The following is a 6,878-nucleotide window of genomic DNA, read 5'->3' as shown; positions in this document are numbered from 1 at the left end:
CAGAGGCAATGCACTTACATTTGCTTTGTGTAGGCAATAATTTTAATACTGCCTTGAAATAAAAACCAAGTTGTACCTCCTGTCCAGAACCATCTTGAATTTTTGTGACAGCAGCTCCTCTCTTGAATTTGACCCCTGCTGGCTTCATCTTGAGTTTGGAGACATGATGCACAGGACTTCTGCCAATGTGACCATGCACATGATGGTGACCACATGCTCTCAGTGGTTTCTTCTGGTAAAATTCTCAGGGATATCTCTGAGTCAGTCACTATATGGTTTGTTTTAATCCTGAAGCCTTATAGCTGCTCGTTCCCTCGGATTTTCAGGCTGACCATGCTGACAGGTCTAGAAAAGCAGAATGAGCTGTGTGCCTTCGATGGGGTGTTCAGACTAAAGGAGCACTCTACGCTTTTGACTCATACTCAAAACTTTCTGCAGCACTGGGATGGAGGGACCCAGGGGGAGCTGTGCGCGAGCTGGTCTCCCCCTGGGTTGTTCGCGCAAGGGAGCGGCCACCAGGTGCAGGGCGATTAGGGTAATGAATCATGCACGGGGAAATGATTTATAGGAGTTATTAAGGCGGAAAAGGCACTGTGCCCGTAGGAGGGGGGTGGCAGAGGTTCATTTCTGTGGTCAGAGATCGAGTTATTTAATCTGCGCAACGTACTTTATCGGTGTGGCTGAACTATGGCGGCGTCTTCCGAGGTACGGGAGGCCATCCGGGTTCTGTGTGCGGCGGGGAGAGAAGACCTACTCCAATCTGGTGTCCCGGACGAAGCGTGGGTGGGGCTTGCACGCCCTACCAGGAAGGGTGCCGGTGGTGTGGCGAGGGCAGTGTCTGCCTGCTTGTCACTGCAGGACGATGAAGACGACTGCAATGCCGCCATGCTGGCAGGGGCAGAGAAAGGCGAGGTGGGGCTTGCGGTGGAGCCGGCGGTCCCCCCGCGGTGTTGGACTGTCCCGCGCTGGTATGTAGAGCTCCCCTGGGAGTAGCGCGTAGGAGTGGGACAGCAGGCGGGAGGGGGGCCGGTTCTGGGGCGGGCCGCTAACTTGAGGGGTGGGCCCAGTGAGGCTTCTGGCAGGAGGGGGAAGGCGGGAGAGGAGCGAGGAAGGGCCGGGCAGCATTTGCAATGAGCCACGCATAGTACAGCATGCCCCTGACGCTATGCAAGCTGAGAAGCAATGGCGCAGGGGTGCGCAGGTGTCTATAAATGAGCAGAATTATTTGGTGAGCCCTGCCACGTTGTTGCCTTGTGTTGCCAGACCTGATGTGCCACTGGAGGACAGGGTGGTTGGTTCTGCAGGCCATTTGCTACCAGGGGGTGGGTCCTTGCAATTAGCTGGGGCTATGGCAGAGCAGGCCCCCAGCAGTGGTGAGGTGGTATTACAGGCTGGTGCAGTGGTGCAAGGGGACACATTATTGGTGCCCCTTTTGACACAGCCATTTAAAGTGACAAGGCCAGCGGTTACAGTTGGTGGTGTGGTGAGCCAGGGGTCGCAGCAGTCACCCAGACAGGTGCTGTTAGCAGGTCCTCCTGGGGTGGGATTTGGTGCCCCTTCACAGCACGCAGTTCAGGCCTCCCGGGGTGGCCAGTGGGTATGGTTAGATTCGGGTGACGAGTCGGCGACATTGATGGATGGCACAGTGGGGGTTTCTGGGGGGGTTTCTGGACAGAAACAGTCAGGCCTGAGCGGCTTCAAGGGTAAGGTTACAGCTTCAGTGAGCAGGAAGTCGACTGGAAAGAGCAAGCTGCGGGCTGAGCACGATGCGGCTCAGTCTGGGGGGCTGTGCAAAGGAGGGCGATCTAGAGCGGATTTCCTTTCCTCTACAGGAAACACGTCGGGCAAACTGATATTCAATGGCAATTTTATGATGGTGGAGTTGGTGATGGGGAAATGCCCGGTGGTAGTGGGGATTATTTTGGATGCAGAGACACAATGGGTTTTGATGTTGACAGTGATGATTCAGAAGAGGGTGAATTAAGAGATGGGGACTGTGGGGATGATGGTAAAAATGTTTTGACTCCGGTCATACCGGAGAAGAGGGGTGTTTTGGGGAAATCCAGTGTTTTTAGTCTTTTGCAGACGTCAAGTGCGGACCGAGCAAAGGTACAGGACTCCTCGACCATCACTACTCGGCAGGAGGACCATATGGCTTTTCAACAGAGAGCGTCACAGTTGCCAAGAGGTAAGACATGATGGTGGTCTGTTTGGCAACAGGGGGGATGAAACTAATAAGTCTACCAGGTCTATTGGTATCGGGGATGAGATTATTGTGGATAAAGTTCCTGAGGGGTCGCTGCCTGCGGGGCATTCACAGGAGGGGGCGAAGGCGGGTGGGGCCGCATACAAAGTTGGCCAGGGTCCCAAGGAAGGGGATTCTCAGAACAAGGAGGCAGTGGAGGAGGATAAGAACATACATAAGAAATTGCCTTACATGGGGATTGGCATGCCATTAGGCTCTCATTTGTCGGACAAGACCAAGAGCAGAATTTGGTGTCATGAATTTGTTGATGTCTTTAAATTGTTACATCGTGATATCCAGGCTAAGGAAGGGTCTAAGGAGGAAGAGTGGGAATTAGCTCATGGTCCTAGGGTCCCCAAAACGATTGAGAATTGGACTTCTGCCTTCCTTACATACGCCAGTGTTTATTGTGAGCAACACCAAGATAGAACTGTAGCCATGTTTAAGTATATGGATATTATCAGAAAAGCGCAAAGTTTTTTTGGGGGTTATGCATGGCTCTCATATGATGAGGAATTCAGAGCTCGCATGAGCATTTTTCATGATTTTCCTTGGGGTGATGTGGACTCAAAGTTATGGCTGCAATGGATGGCGTCTTCACAGCTCCCTGCTACTACACACACTGCTAGTGGGTTGCCTGTAAAGTACCGGCTCTTTCAATATCGTCCCGCCCAGTCTGGGGCAGCGGTTGCTGGCAGGGGTAAGGCAGCATTGTTTGGGGCTTGTTGGAATTACAACAAAGGATTTTGCAGTAGTCAGTTCTGTAGATATAAGCATGAGTGTTCCCAATGTGGAGGCAGGCATCCTCTCACTCAATGTTTCCCAGGACAGAGATTTGGTGATCAGGGGTGGGGACAGAGGGGAAGAGGCCAGTCATTTCAGTTTGTCCCAAAGGGCTCATACACCTATTAAGGTGGAGGTTTTGGAGAGGTGGTTGGCAGAATACCCGGACACTGATTCGTCAAATAGATAGTTTTGGGGCTTCAAGGTGGGTTTTAAGATTGGTTATCGTGGTCCCCGCCAGAGCCGGTGGTCGGACAACTTGAAGTCAGCTAAAGAATTCTGTCAGTTTGTGCAGATGAAGTTGCGGGCTGAAGTTGAGGCAGGCAGAGTTGCTGGTCCTTTTGTTCATTGTCCAATGCCTGATTTGATTGTTTCTCCCCTGGGAGTGGTGCCCAAGAAGAAAGCTGGGGAGTTCCGCTTGATCCACCACTTGTCTTGGCCCGAGGGCTCATCTATTAACGACTTTATAGCGCCTGAGGATTCAAGTGTGTCTTATGCATCGGTAGATGATGCATTGCAGTTGGTGAGATCAGCGGGAAGGGCGGCACAACTGGCAAAAAGTGACATCCAGTCGGCATTCTGTCTTTTACCCATTCATCTGTCTGTCTTTGACCTGCCTGGGATGCATTTCCAGGGAGAGTTCTATGTGGATAAAGTTTTGCCCATGGGGTGTTCGGTATCCTATGCATTATTCAAAACCTTCAGCACTTTTTTACAGTGGCAGTTTACTTACATCAGTGGCCATGAGCTTGTTTGTCACTATTTGGACGATTTTTTGTTCATTGGTGTTCAGAATACAGGGCAGTGTCAGATGGCGTTGCAAACCTTTCTGGCCATGACTCAGGAATTTGGTGTTCCTTTGGCTCATGACAAAACTGAAGGGCCCGGTACAACCTTGACTTTTTTGGGGATAGAGACTGCCTGCAAGGTGCAGGACATTTCAGCCTTTTTGTCATCAGTGGTGGAAGAGTGGAAGCTAGAGCTCAGGAAAGTACAGAAGTTGTTGGACTACCTGAATTTCACCTGTAGGTGGTTAGAGCTGGAAGAACATTCTGTAGGAGGCTTGGGATGTCGTTGTCTGAGGCCTATCTCCCACACCATAGAGTGCGCATTTCTGCAGCAGTCAGGGCGGATCTGTACATCAGGCTAACATTTCTAAAGATTGAGGAACAAAGCAAATCCCACTAGTTAACCACAAAGGTAGTTATGGTTATTCTGGTAGTGCCCAAAAGTCCTATTTTTTGGCGATACCAATCACACAATGAATCAAAAACCTCAAAATTTCACTAGACATAGGCCAACAATATAGTAAAGCTGTAAAAGAACTTATTCCACATATATATCTCACATAATATTCAATTATAATCAAATTTTAAAAAAAACAGGAGAAATGTTTGGAAAATTCATTTATGCATTTATTCTTTATTGTGCGATGTGTAGCGAAGGCATTATTACCTGAAATTAATTGTTTCTTCCAGATAAATTGTCGAAGAACAAGGGCCCGATTATTTGATCCGGGTTTTAGGTGAACTGCATATTTTCACGAATCTCAATATAATGGAAACAGTTCTGATGTCTGCCTTGAAGCCTTGGAGAACCTATGCAGCCATATGCTCGGTTCCTCGTAATAAACCTAATATCTGTTGCCTCGCTAGATAGAGCATAATAGAATGGTCACACGTTACGCTCGAAAATAATGCTGTAAACGTTTGACTAAGTAATGCCAGACAAATGTGCACCATAGCAAAATCGGCAAAAATATAGAAGCATTGCCACACAAGCACAACTTAAAACAGAACAGGCAATATTGTATATACAAGTTCTGGGTACAAGCATGTGTCAATTAGAACTAAAGCGACCAATTAAATGAATCTACAAATATCACACGTTTTGATTAAACGCTATGACATATGCACTTGTTGCTTGTGCATTAAATTAAGTGGTACACAAGGAATAAACCCAACGCTTATCATAAATGTAAGCCCTGCAATTGTCAATGATTAGATATTCATCACTAATAGTAATAATCAAGAGCACTCTGTTTATACATGTGTATACAAATACACGTATAATAAAGCTAGAGTGCACACCTTAATCTCTGACCAAATCAGTTGCTTGCAGTAAAGAGATTAGCGAACACGTGATACTATATATGATACAATAAGAAAAATATACGTGAATATGCGTCATTATGCGAATGGAAGAGAGTGACATCACATCCACAATTCCTCTTCCCTTGACAGTGTGAGGACAATCCCCTACACTTCACAGATATTGAACACAGAACAAGCTAATTGAAAAGGCTTTCAACACAACGATTTGCCAGTTAATGAACACCGGGTAAGTGGTAGCAGTATGAATTTTTTGTGAACCATTAGGAATCACTCCTTTGAAAACCACATGGTAAAAGATGCCGTTTTATTTGCAGCCAACTAACAAACCAATATCGGTGGCTCCTACCACCAGAGCGTGAGCACGCCCATAAAGAGCAGAAGGTATATTCACTGTGAAAAAAAATTTTCTCAAAATTTTTTCCCAATCTGTAACAATTAAAATAATAGGCATGCTTATCAATGCTTCATTGTTATTCACCCGCAGACATCAGAACTGTTTCCATTATATTGAGATTCGTGAAAATATGCAGTTCACCTAAAACCCGGATCAAATAATCGGGTCCTTGTTCTTCGACAATTTATCTGGAAGAAACAATTAATTTCAGGTAATAATGCCTTCGCTACACATCGCACAATAAACTTTGTAGGACTTTTGGGCACTACACCAGAATAACCATAACTACCTTTGTGGTTAACTAGTGGGATTTGCTTTGTTCCTCAATACTATCCCCCTGTCCCAGACTGAAAAGATAAGGGGGCCTCCTTTACTTTTTATAACATTTCTAAAGGACATCAATGGAGTACCTTTGTTTTTTGCGGACGAAGATATGATTTGGCAAGTGCAGGTTTACACAGATACTTCTGGTGTTAAAGGCTTTGGCACATTCTGGGAGGGGCGGTGGTTCGCAGAAAGTTGGCCTTTGCACTGGCAGCGGCAGGGTTGCAGTATTGCCTTTTTGGAGTTGTTTCCACTACTGGTTGCTTTATACCTCTGGGGCGAGGAATTCCACAACAGGACAGTTTTGTTCAATGTTGATAACTTGGCAGTGGTTGAGTTGATTAACAAGCAAAGGGCCAAGGACTTGAGAGTGTTGAGGTTGCTACATGCTTTCATACTCAGGTGTTCACAGCTGAATATTATTTTCAAAGCAAGACATATTCCAGGTGTCAATAATTGCATAGCAGACGCTCTGTCTCGTTTTCAGTGGGAGGAATCCGCAGGCTGGCTCCCGGGGCAGAGATCACCAAAACTCAGCTCCCACAGTGCGTCTGGGCATGGGGGGATTGAGGATTGTCCAGTTGGTAGAGAAATCAGTGGCTGATTCTATGAGAAGAAGTTATCTACAAGCCTGGAACGAATTCTTTAGCTATGGTAACAAGTTTCCTACACATGGGGGATGTCTGAGGAACAGTTTTTGTTTTGCACATGATAGACAAAGGTCTTTCACACACCACTATTTCTGACAAATTGGCCGGCATTTCTTTTTATGGGCAGCTGAGGTGGGGGAGGGATCCAGTGGGTGGGATTTTGGTTAAAAAGGTTTTGAAAGGGTTGGGTAGGGAACTGGCTGGTTCTAAACAGCTGCGGCAGCCAGTGACTTTTGGTTTGCTTCAAAGGATGTTGACTCAGTTGTCCTCTTGCTGCTATGATGAGTGTGAGTGTTGGAAGTTTAGCTTAGGATTTTTGTGGTTGTTTTTTGGGGCGTTCAGGGCTTCTGAGTTACTGGGTTTAAGGA

This window comes from Lissotriton vulgaris, chromosome 4_1 (genome assembly GCF_964263255.1).
Source record: "Lissotriton vulgaris chromosome 4_1, aLisVul1.2, whole genome shotgun sequence".
NCBI lineage: Eukaryota > Metazoa > Chordata > Amphibia > Caudata > Salamandridae > Lissotriton > Lissotriton vulgaris.
This window is presented reverse-complemented; position numbering follows the sequence as displayed.